Genomic DNA, 13,870 nt, shown 5'->3' with positions numbered 1-13,870 from the left:
TTCTATAAATCTTGAATTATTTTGATGACTATAGCTTTATAATTAATGCTCATATCTAATAAAATAAATTTATTTTCCTGTATTTGTTCACCATTTTTTTTCTTAAAAATTTATTTAAAACTCTAGCATAAGCATTTTCTCATGCCACTAAAATTTTTGGTAAACATAATTTTCAATTATTGCATAATACTCCATCATGGGTATATACCCTAATTTATCTATTTTTCTAATTTTTTGAATATATAAGATTCCATCCTCCATTATTATCAGCAATTTTGTGACAAATATTTTTATGTAAGTCTTGTTCTGTGTTTTATATTATTAATTTAAGGTCAAGTTCTAAAAATAGGATTGTTGTATCAAAATGGATGGAACTGAGGGGAACTAGGAGTACTGAAGACCATATTTTTTCACACATTTGAAATAATAAACTATTCAGATACTAACCATAGCAGCAGCTTCTGGATGTAGTATGTGGTATGACAAAAGGTCCCATAATTATATGCCCACTTCTGTACCTCTTTTTCTCCACAATCAGAGGCAATGATATGTGGGATCTCATGTCAGTAAATCAGACATTCTATGATACCTACGATGAACAAATCAAGGTATTAAGTAGAGAAAAGGCAAATCTATAACTAAATTGTGATTCAATCCCAATGAAGAGAAATGTCTGATTTTTCAGGGTAGAATGTACCTGAAGTAATCAACTACCATCAAAACTGTTGTACTAGTCTCCTCAGAGAGTATTGGTGGCCTAAAGTCAATCTTTGTGGCTGAAAAGTTGGACAATTGAAAGCAGCTATAGATCAGCCTTGGTGAGTGTCTATTTGCTCAGACTGTCATAACAAAATACCACAGACTGGGTGGCTTAAACAACAGAAACTTATTTTCTCACAGTTCTGGAGGCTGTGAAGTCCAAGATTAAAGTGCTAGCCAATTTGGATCCAGTAAGGACTCTATCCTTTGGATGCAGATAGATGATTTTGTACTATGGCCTTTTCTCTGTACATGTATATGGGGATGGAGAGAGAGAGAGAGAGAGAGAGAGAGAGAGAGAGAGAGAGAGAGAGAGACAGAGACAGATATTCTTTTTATGAAGCTACCATCCTGAAGATCCCACTCTCAAGTCCTAATCTAACCCTAATTACTTCTCCAAATTCAAATACTATTACACTGAAAGGTAGTGTTCCAATATATAATTTTGGGGAGTGAGGAGAGACAAAAACCATTCAGTCCAAAACAATAAGAGAGAAATTATGTTGGTGGACCTACACAAAGGCTTCATTCCACCACAATTACTCCATTCACAAAACTAGCCAAGGACAGAGAATGGACCATCATTTACTGAACTGACTATTCAGTCCACTGTAGGCTTATATCTCTTCAACAATGGATGCTCTGTGGTGAATATTAATATATAATATAAAAAACCTTTTTGTGTCCGTTCCATCCATTCACTAGCATGGTTTTCCCACAAACCTCTTTGTACTCCACTGTCCAATGTTACTGGGCACTGATCAAGCAACCAAGCCATTCACCATTACCCCTAAGCACAAGTAAATCCTTACCTCCAGTTACTTTTTTCTCAACACAAAATAGATGATCCAATGGTCATTGGGAAGACTTCTACTCACATTACCTTTCTGAAATACCCTTTAATGGGACTGTATCTGGTAGAAGTTCACTTTCCGTTTGCATCAAAATACCAAGTCATGAATCAAGCTCAGTTTTTTTCTTTTCCATTCCCTGGTCATAGGCAATCCTCCATTCATGAGGCCATGAATGTGAGATAAGGGAGAAGCCTAGAGCAAAAGTTAGTGGAGGCATCAAGACCTGAGAATGCCTTGGGCCTGAGCCTTGACATGTCACTTTTATCATACAACAGATTGCAACTGGGCCCCTTGAACCTTAAATCTTGATAGGCCTGCAGGACCCACCTCATGGACTACTCAGTCACTAACAGGGCCTATATTATTGATACTAATATTGAAAGCATATTTTTTTTTCAAATGGTATATAGAATTTCTTACTAAAGGTGAAATGATCTGACTCCAAAACCTAGAGGTCTGTGCTGTGATGCTCCTCTTGTAGCTTTCCAGAGACTTCCCATGGTAATTTTTAAAAAATTTTTTTTAGTTGTTGATGGACCTTTATTTTCTTTATTTATATGTGGTGCTGAGAATCGAACCCAGTGCCTCACACATGCTAGGCAAGTGCTCTACCACTGAGCCACAACCCCAGCCCCTCCCATGGTAATTTTTAATCTTCATTGCATGATGGGATATGTATGTCCATAAGGCCAAACCAAACCAACATGCAAAGGCATGATTTCAGGTGAATCCTTCCAGTCTTGACCACATGCTGCAGGGTGGTATGTGATATAAAAACAGCAAAGAGTTATTTCCAGTTGGAGCAGAGGGAGCTGGTCTTCTATATTTCTGTATTTGTCACGGGGCCGTTTCAGGTTGGGAAGAGGGTAAGTAAATTCTTGGTAAGTAAATTCTCTCAGTTGTCTAGATGAAGCGGTATGAATAGCTTAATGGTGGTTCTTGAAGAAAGTGACAGGAGCAATCTAGTAGGAGTGAAGGACACTGAAGTGGCAGGCTAGTAAGAGGCTCCAGGGGACCTGAATGTAATGTAATGTAATGGACCTCCGTGGCCCATTACAGCAGGTACAAGTGTGGTGTTCACTGACGGCATGAGTTGATGCAGTTCAAGCCCCACTGATGTCAACTACCACAGCAAATCCCTCCAAACAAAAATCAATCCTTGTTGCCAAGTAAAATAAGCATTAAATCCCCAAATGTTATCCAGCATGTTCTGTATTTTGTTTAGGAAATACATAAATATATGTATTGTTTCTAATCCCTCCGTTCTTTGACTTTTTGCTCACAAAAGAAATTTTCTGTTCTAAATTTATTTACTTTATGCCTTGCCATTAAGTTTTTTTAAAATTCTATTTTAATATAGAGCATTGGGTACTAGCATTATCATTATTTAAATACCTTAGACCCCCATGCTGTTGCATTTTCTAGATTTATACCCAATATTTTGGAATGAAGGTAAAATTACTATGGCATTATCACTGAAATAACTTTTGATTATAGTTGATGTTGTAAAGAACTCTGAGTGTTTACAGTATATGGCTCCAGTTTTAGAATGCTGATGGGTACTTGGGTGATATAATAGGAAAACTATTTGTGGTGATGACAACCATGAAGCAAAAGAACATGTGAACACAACGTCATTACAGAGGGTAAAGGTTACTTTCATAAAGAAGGAAAAAATGATTTGTTACACATGATAAATCTAAATGGGAAAAATTGAATAAAAATTTGAAGGTAGCATTTTTAAAATTTAAAAGGAAAGAAACTCCCTAGTTTCCATATATCCTTGTAGGAGATTATTCAGTGTTTAGGGTCATGTACTCAGAAAGACTATGATAAATATTACGACACTCTAAAATTATGGTTAAGCCGTTGGGTTAATCTCAAGTGAAAAATGAAGTGATTTGTTCCATTAGACCCAAGAGATCATAAAACCTAATTATTCCATTGCTTCCTCTGGCATAATCTTCGTGTCTGTTGTTTTAAGATGCTAATTCTCTGAGGATGCTATTAGTACCTCACTTCTGCACTGTTTGTCCCATGCTGGAAATAGTGCAGGTGTTATGAATGTCACTGTGTTTCCAAAGCACAAGTCTCCATTAATCATTTATGTTTATGGTTTACCAAGAACTAATGTCATTGAGTGGTAAAAAGGATATTATTAGGATAAAGTAAGAGGATACTCAGAATTATCTAAGAACACTGTGCACTTTCATGCCTCTGTGCCTTAGTGTTTGCTGACTCCTTGGTCCATGACTCTCTTTCCCTCTCTCTACTATTCAATTTCTGCTTGTTTTCAAGGCCCAGATTAAATATCAGTTCTATGAAGCCTTCCCCACTCTCTCTAGTAAAAAATACTCTTCCTACCCGTCTACTTATACAAATACTTTAAGACTGAGCAAACTCTATGTGTCACTTTCTAGTTCTGTGCTTATTCCTTGTATGTCTGCCATGTTACACCTTAAATTCCTAATTAATTCTAATTCTTAGAATGGCTCATTCTCATCTTCATTTGTCCAATACCCAGAGCAATGCTTTGCGACATAGTAGGTACTCAATGAATGTCCACACTATATGTTGTTCTTTTGTGAAGGATCCTTTACCTCCACCAATACCTTCATCAGTACCTATTATAAGGGTGCCTGTTTGCAAATGTTTGTTGAATCAAATAAAGTCCATTTACATGTAAGACAAATATTTGATGATTAATTTCCTTAACATTCTCCAAATGGGACTAAGAATAGTAGATCAATACTTAATGCCATTGGTATGGGTGGTGCATAATGGCAATTAGAAATGAATACTTAGCTTTATCTTTCTTCTATAAAGGCCAATAAACTGAATCCACTCTACATGTGTAATAGAATTGAACAATTAATTAAATGGATGGTAGAAGGTGAGAGCGGGTTTTCTCACTTTAGAATAAGTGGCTGCAGACAAGCAAGGGGAAAGGGTAAGAATGATCTGGATGATAATAGATTAGATTTGAGACATCAGTATTGTAAACTCATATTTAGTTTTCTATAAATGCAGATAGATTTGTAGATATATTCATAGATATGTGCATATACAAGAGTTAGTATGCAAGTGTGTATTTCATTGTTTTTTCAGTGGAGAAGGCAAAGAAATAACAGCACTCCAGCAGCAATAAGCACACCCAGTGCCCACATCTTGGTTTCTAATACCATTCTCCAATTCAGGGAACCAAGGCTTTTTGGATAAATATTTGAGTATAGAACTAGGGCAGGAAATATACAAGTTGAACCTACAGCATTTTGTAGTGCCAGAAATTAAGAAAGTACTAAAAAATGCCTGTTCAGTTCCTTAGCCCTTTTATTGATTGAGTTATCTGTTTTGCAGGGGGGGGGGATTAAAATATTTTTTTAGATGTTGATGGACCTTTACTTTATTCACTTATTTATATGTGCAGCGCCTCACACATGCAAGGTAAGTGCTCTACCACTGAGCCACAACCCTAGCCCAAAGTTATTTGGGGTTTTTTTTAATGTTAAATTTTTTGAGTTCTTTGTATATCCTGGACATTAATGCTCTATCTGAGGTGCAGTTGGCAAAGATTTTCTCCGATTCTATGTGCTTTCTTTTCACCTTTTTAATTGTTTGCTGTGAAGAAGCTTTTTAGTTTGATGCTATCCAGTTTATTGATTTTACTTCTTATGCTTTTAGGAGTCTAATTGAGGAAGTTAGCTCCTAAGCAGACATGACAGAGTTGGGCCTACATTTTCTTGTAGTAGGCACAGTGTCTGGTATAATGCCTCAAATGGTCAAAAATATATGAAAAAAATGTTCAACATCTCTAGCAATTAGAGAAATGTAAATTAAAACTACACTGAGATTCCATCTCACTGTAGTGAGAATGGCAATTATCAACAATAACATAGAAACAATAAATGTTGCAAGGATGTGGAGAAAAAAGTACACTCATATATTGCTGGTGGGACTGCAAATTGGTGCAACCACTCTGAAAAGCAGTATGGAGATTCCTCAGAAAACTGGGATGGAACCACCATTTGACCCAGTCATCCCACTCCTTGGTTTATATTCAAGGACTTAAAATCAGCATACTACAGTAATGCAACCACATCAATGTTTATAGCAGTTCAATTCACAATAGCTAGACTATGGAACCAACCTAGGTGTCCCTTAATAGATAAATGGACAAAGAAAATTTGATAAATATATATATATATCTCACTGGAATATTACTCATATTTTAAAAAGAGTGAAATTTTGGCATTTGCCAATAAATGGTTGGAGTTCAAGAATATCATGCTAAGTGAAATAAGCCAGTTTCCCCCCAAAACAAAGGCAGAATGTTTTCGCTAATATGTGAATGCTAAAATACAATAAGGGGATGGGTAATAGAAGTTCATTGGATTAGACAAAGGGGATGAAGGTAATGAATAGGAGTACAAATGACAATAGAATTGAATTAGACATAAATTTTCTATGTTCTTATATGATAACATGACCAGTGAATCTCCACATAATGTACAACCACAAGAATGGGATTCTAATTAGCATAAGTTATACTCCATGTATGCATAATATGTCAAAATATACTCTACTGTCATGTATACCTAAAAAGAAGAAATTTAAAAAACAACTATAAGAAAACATAGAGGGAAAATTCTTTGATATTAATTTGATTAAGGCTCTTAAAGCACATGCAACAAAGTAAAATTAGATAGATAGTATTACATCAAATCAAAAACTTTCTGCCTAACAAAGGAAACAATCAACAGAGTGAAGAGATACCTATATTGTGCTGGATATTTCAAAATAGCCATAAGAGATAATTTAGTCTCACGCCTAAGAAATGATAAATGTTGAAGATGATGGATGTGCTAAATATACTGATTTAATTATTATACAATTTTATGGTTTGGAATACACACACACACACACACACACATAATTTTTTTTCTTGGGTACTGGAGTTAAACTCAGGGGCCCTCAGCCACTGAGCCACATCTCCAGCCCTATTTTGTATTTTATTTAGAGACAGGATCTCACTGAGTTGCTTAGTGCTCCACTTTTGCTGAGGCTGGCTTTGAATTCATGATCTTCCTGCCTCAGCCTCTTGAGCCTGAGCCGTTGGGATTACAGGTGTATGCCACCATGCCTGGCTAAATATGTGTGTGTGTATGTGTTTGTGTGTACACATATATATTTAGTTGTAGATAAACACAATACATTTATTTATTTATTTATTTAATGTGGTGCTGATCAATCCAAGCCTCACATGTGTCAGGCAAGCACTCTACCATTGGGCTACAACCCCAGCCCTATGGCTTGGATCTTAAATGTCACCCCAAAACTCATGTGTTGAAAGGCTTAGGCCCCAAATGATGGTGCTACTTGGAGGTGTTGTAGATTTTAAGGTGGGACATGCCATCGAAGGGGACATTTGGTCCCCAGGCCCTTCCTCCCTTTTTGTTTCTGGTGATCATGAGATGAGCAGTTTCCTTCACCTTGTGTTCCCTCCCATGATGTCCTGCCTCACCAGAGATCCAAAAGTAAAGCCAGCTGACCATGGACTGAAACCTCAGAAACTGTGAGCCAAAATAAATCTGTCCTCCTTTTAATTTGATTTTTCTCAGGCATTTTGTCACAGTGACAGAAAGCTGACCAACAGTATCAAAATATCATACTGTACCTCATAAGTATGTAGAATTACAGTTCAAAACAAACACAAAAGATCAATGCAATTAGGATTCTGACTTATCAGGAAAAAAAAGGAGTAAAAGGAAAAGTAACTATCACCATCAATCAATTTTTCCATGAACAAAAATAGCCATTGACCCAGGGCCCTTTATTTAGAAACTTTAGGAGTTAGACTAACTCACAGTATGGCCCCTTACAATATTACTGAACTAGAAACTTTTAAGTTAAATACCAGGAGTAGCCTAGAAAGAGAAGAATCTATTCAAGTTTAAAATATATCATGAGTAATGGGAACAATAGATAGTTGTTCCAACTTAGGCCAACATGGGTAGAAAGATAACACCTAACTTGTACACGTGATCATTTGATATTTTAATATACTAACCATGCTGCTCAAGCTTCAACAGCCTGAGTCCTTCCTTAGCCAGCTACAGAAGCCCCTTCCCAGAAAGCTGAAGGTAAAAAATGGTCATCTCAATTTGTCACAATCTGAGATGACCTCTGTGTTTACAAACAAACTAATATTTTTGTCCACTCATATGTAGTTGTTCCTTGGTATCCCCTGGGGAGTCATTCCAGATCCCCAAATCTGCAGATGTTCAAGTCTCTTATATAAATGGCATAGTATTTGCATATAACGTCTGAACAGCCTTCCATATACTTTGAATCATCTCGACTTATAATACCTAATACAATGTAAATGCTATGTAAATGGGCACTGTATCACTTATGGAATAATGACAAAAAAAATCTGTACTTATTCAGTACCAACTATTTTTTTAATATTTTCAATCCATGGTTGGTTGAATCTATAGCTGTAGACCTCAGATACAGAGGGCTGGTTGTACTTTCAACTTCTATCAAGTCTATGAAGAATATTATAGCTTGGTAGCAAAGGCAATTTGGGAGATAAGGAGCTGGGGTAGAAAGAAGAGAAGAAAGCAACAGAGAAAGGAAGAAGTCTTCAAGGGCCAGGGCCTTCAAGTCAACTCCTTCATCAAGAGCATCTCTACCATATGACTTAATATCTTATGTAAAAGCAAAAATGTAGATGCATGTTGAAATAGCCTTCTGAATTAACTTATTATAAAAATCTGTTTTAAGATACACTTTTCCCAGATGAATAAAAAGCCTATGCAAATACCAGTTTTTAAACGTTTATTATAAATAATTTTTCTGGCCCTTTGGTCCCAATTTTACCCTACAGTACCATCCAAAGCATGTTTAATCTCTCTTCAACATGATGGTTCTTTAAATATTTAGAAATAGATTTTATGTCTCCAACATACCACTTATTTCTCTCCATGGTGATAATATGGAATTTGCTTATTAAAATAAAATGCAAGCAAGATAGTCATTTGCAAATATTAAAAGGACATGCTTTTCATTTCTCTTTGTGTAAAATGCTTTCCCTGGCAACCATTCGTCAGCATTGCCTCACGGAAAGAGGGGATAGAATGTCCCCTCTGGAAAGAAGAATAGGGCAACTGCAGACAGAAGAAGTTGGAGATCCACACCTTCTTAATCTTGTGAGGAGGAAGGAGAAAGGAGAAGGGACCTGAAGGAGAAGAAGCTGGTTTGTGAGGTACATATGTTCTCACTCTGCTTTTCTGATTCTCAGAATTTCCTAGAATAGGGAGGCCTTTTAGGTAGAGGAAAGCCAATGATTTAGGAAGGGACACCCTTAATTTGGCTGGCATACTAAAGTGGCAGCATAGAGGGAGCTTAGGGGAAGACTCAGTGACCAAATCAAATTGTATATGGGAAGAAGCAGCCTAGGATTACCTGCTTACCTTCCAACCCAGAGTGGTCAGAAGTTGTCACAGTAATAGGAAAAGTGATTTTACCTTGGGGGCTACAGGACACCTAGTCTTATCTGGGACCAAAGGTGAATCACAGCAAAACCTCAAGAGCCTGCAACCTCTAAGAAGGCCAACTTGGGGTCATCAAAGGGAGGACTCCAGACCTAGATGACCCAATGGTACAGAGTTTGAGCTCACCAGTCACGGACATCAGCACCACGTGGCAACTGACCAAGCATTGAGATTGCTGGGAGATAAGAGGAACTGGAGAATAGTTAAAATAGTTCCAATGTATTTAATTCTTACCACATTCCAGGTCTTATTCAAGCACTGTAGAAACAGTTCATTTGCTTCTGAGAAAAGCCCCATGAGATGGCTAGTCATATTAATACTCCCATTTTCCAGATGAAGAAACTGAATTTAGAGAGGTTAAGCAATAGAACCTTATGATGAAAACAATGTGCTTGTCTTTGAAAACTGTCATCTGGAGTAAAATGGTGTATTTCTGTGCGTGGTAGATTAGGTTATTGTTCAGAAATATTCACTTCTTCTTCAACCTGCATAGGTGGAGGCTAGGACCCCTCTCAGTTGATTTTGGGCTTAACCAGGTCACTATGGGCAATGGTAGACTAATGGACATAACATGATCAGAGATTCAGAAAGCACTTCTTTGCCTTGATTTACTGTACTGTAAGCTTCTGCTATTGGTTCAAAAAAACAATGGCCCAATCTTTCCAAGGAGGATGAGAAATACAAAGATCAGAGCTGTCTGACCACCAGGAAAACCGGCAAGCTGGCTTTGAAAACTTTCTCTGCCAATACCTTTGCTCAGGGAAGTGATAGGAAGCTGTGAGCAAAAAAGGAAATTTTTTTTTAAAAAAATTGAGTTAATTTATCCCTGCGATGCAAGGCTGGTTCAATATATGGAAATCAATAAATGTTATTCACCACATCAATAGACTTAAAGATAAAAACCATATGATCATCTCGATAGATGCAGAAAAAGCTTTCCACAAAATACAACATCCCTTTATGTTCAAAACATTAGAAAAACTAGGGATAACAGGAACTTACCTCAACATTATAAAAGCTATCTATGCTAAGCCTCAGGCTAGCATCATTCTAAATGGAGAAAAATTGAACGCATTCCCTCTAAAATCTGGAACAAGACAGGGATGCCCTCTCTCACCACTCCTATTCAACATAGTTCTCGAAACCCTGGCCATAACAATAAGACAGACGATAGAAATTAAAGGCATAAAAATAGGAAAAGAAGAACTGAAATTAGCACTATTTGTGGATGACATGATCCTATACCTAAAGGACCCAACAGGTTCTACCAAAAAACTTCTAGAACTAGTAAATGAATTCAGCAAAGTGGCGGGATATAAAATCAACACTCATAAGTCTAAGGCATTCCTGTATATCAGTGACAAATCCTCTGAAAGGGAAATCAGGAAAACCACCCCATTCACAATATCCTCAAAAAAAAAATTGGGAATCAACCTAACAAAAGAGGTGAAAGACCTTTACAATGAAAACTACAGAACACTAAAGAGGGAAATAGAAGAAGACCTTAGAAGATGGAAAGATATACCTTGTTCATGGATAGGCAGAATTAATATCATTAAAATGGCCATACTACCAAAAGTACTCTATAGGTTTAATGCAATGCCAATCAAAATCCCAATGGCATTCCTTGCATAAATAGAAAAAGCAATCATGAAATTCATCTGGAGAAATAAAAGACGCAGAATAGCTAAAGCAATTCTAAGCAGGAAGAGTGAAACAGGTGGTATAGTGATACCAGATTTCAAACTATACTATAGAGCAATAGTAACAAAAAACAGCATGGTACTGTTACCAAAACAGGCAGGTAGACCAATGGTACAGAATAGAGGACACAGAGACCAATCCACAAAATTACAACTACCTTATATTAGACAAAGGTGCTAAAAGCATGCAATGGAGAAAGGATAGCATCTTCAACAAATGGTGCTGGGAAAATTGGAAATCCATATGCAACAAAATGAAATTGAATCCCTTTCTCTTACCATGCACAAAATTTAACTGAAAATGGATCAAGGAGCTAGGAATCAAACCAGAGACTCTGCATCTAATAGAAGAAAAAGTTGGCCCTATTCTCCATCTCGTGGGGTCGGGCTCCAAATTCCTTAATAGGACACCTATAGCACAAGAGTTAAAATCAAGAATCAACAAATGGGACATATTCAAACTAAAAAGTTTTTTCTCAGCAAGATAAATTATAAGTGAAGTAATAGGGAGCCTACATCCTGGGAACAAATTTTTACCCCTCACACTTCAGATAGAGCGCTAACCTCCAGAGTATACAAAGAACTCAAAAAGTTAACAAAAAAACAAATAACCCAATCAACAAATGGGCCAAAGATCTAAACAGACACTTCACAGAGGAGGATATACAATCAACAAGTACACACACACACACACAAAAAAAAAAAAAGCTCACCATCTTTAGCTATCAGAGAAATGCAAATTAAAACCACTCTAAGATACTATCTCACTCCAGTAAGAAAGGCAGCCATTATGAAGTCAAACAACAACAAGTGCTGGCGAGGATGTGGGGAAAAAGATACACTTGTACATTGCTGGTGGGACTGCAAACTGGTGCAGCCAATTTGGAAGGAAGTATGGAAATTCTTTGGAAAACTGGGAATGGAACCACCATTTGACCCAGCTATTCCCCTTCTCAGTCTATACCCAAAAGACCTAAAAAGAGCATACTACAGGGACACAGCTACATCAACGTTCATAGCAGCACAATTCACAATAGCTAGACTGTGGAACCAACCCAAATGCCCTTCAACAGATGAATGGATTAAAAAAATGTGGCATTTATACACAATGGAATATTACTCAGCATTAAAAAATAACAAAATCATGGCATTTGCAGGGAAATGGATGGCAGTACAGCAAATTATGCTAAGCGAAGTTAGCCAATCCCTAAAAAACAAATGCCGAATGTCTTCTCTGATATAAGGGAGGTGACTCAAAACAGAGTAGGAAGGAAGAGCATGAGAAGAAGATGACCACGAAACAAGGAAAAGAGGAGGGAGGGAAAGGGAAGAAAAAGGGGAATTGCAGGGAAGACAGAAGGAGACCCTCATGGGTTCACAAAATACACATACGATGGTGTGAGGGGGAAGGGAAGAAAAAGAGAGAGAGAGAGAGATAAGTGTCACAGTAGAATGGGTAGAGAATAGTGATGGGAGGGGAGGGGAGGAGAGAGGGATAGGGAGGGCTGCAGAATACAACTGACACTAGGATTGCTGTATGTATACACATGGATGTATAACCAATGTGATCCTGCAATCTGTACACATGGAAAAATGAGAATTCATACCCTATTTGAATCAAATGTATGATATGTCAAGATCATTGTATTGTCTTGAGCAACTAATAAAAAAAATTGAGTCATGTGCCAGTGAATTTTCCCAAATGCAAAGTAAGGAAAATTAAAACAATAAAAAATTAATATCAGAAATTAGCCCTGATCTGGGACAAGTCTTGGAGTACCAGTCAGAATCAAGGGCATAAACACTGCAGCAACTGAATGCAAATGGCACATGGTTCTCACAGAAAAATAATCCACATTAAAGATAAACTCACCTTCCCAGTTATAACATGTGCAAGGAAAGGATCCACCTGATTATGTAAGAGCCAACAGAGATAAGAAACTGCCAGGTTAAATTCTGAGAATATTAGTATATACAAAGTTGCAAATGTAATTATATCCAGAATGCTAAAGTCAGTTGTTGTTGTTTTTTTAAATGGAAACATTATAGAAAAAAAAACCAGGTCATTATAAGAAAAGAAGACAAATTTTCTTAAATAACCAAAAACAATATCAGGAAATGAAAAACTCAATTATTTTAAATTTAAAACTCAGTGAATATGTTAGACAACAAATGAAAAACAATAGAAGAGAGAATTAGTGAACTAGAATATTTATGTAAGGAAATGTACACAATGCGGCACAGTGATAAAAATAAATGAAAATATGAAACATTTGTTAAGACACAAGGAAGAGATAACCAAGAAGGGAATTGTGTAAAGAAAAATGGGAGTATTTTTAGGTGAATTTTTTAAAAATTTTATTTATTATGTTTAGTTAGACATGACAGTAGAATCCATATTGAAATAATTACGCAAGCATGGAATATAGCTTCTAATTCAGACTGCAGTACCTCTCCCTTCTCCTTGCTCCCTTCCCTCTATTGATCTTTACACACACACACACACACACACACACACACACACACGGAAAAGAAAAAGAAAGAAATGGGCATATTAAGGGAGACAATGACTGACAAATTTTTAGAATTTACATGAGAAAAATCCTCAGATTAGAGGGAAAACATTTGGTTTAGTTAAGATAAAAGTATATTTACATCTGGGAAAATAATAGGAAAAGTATTGAACATCAATAATAAAGAGCAAATTGTGAAAATAACCCATAAGTGAAAGCTAGATCATCAACAGGGAAATCCTCATTCTTATTGCTGTCTTCTCAGTGACAACAATAGAAGCCCAAAATAAGGGGACACTAATCCAACTACTGGTTGAAAAGAATTGTCATTTTGAATTCTAGTAAATAAACTACCTATTAATAATTAGACCAAAAATACACTTTTTAGGTAAATGTTTTGTAAATACTAATTAAGATACTTTAGAATAAGTAAATTGAACATGGAAGAAAGGATGTAAGGAGCAGAGGTGAACCAAAGAATTATA

The sequence above is a fragment of the Marmota flaviventris genome, chromosome 15, assembly GCF_047511675.1.
Source record: "Marmota flaviventris isolate mMarFla1 chromosome 15, mMarFla1.hap1, whole genome shotgun sequence".
In the NCBI taxonomy this organism is placed as follows: Eukaryota; Metazoa; Chordata; class Mammalia; order Rodentia; family Sciuridae; genus Marmota; species Marmota flaviventris.
The sequence above is the reverse complement of the archived record's forward strand: the minus strand, read 5'-3'. Positions refer to the sequence as shown.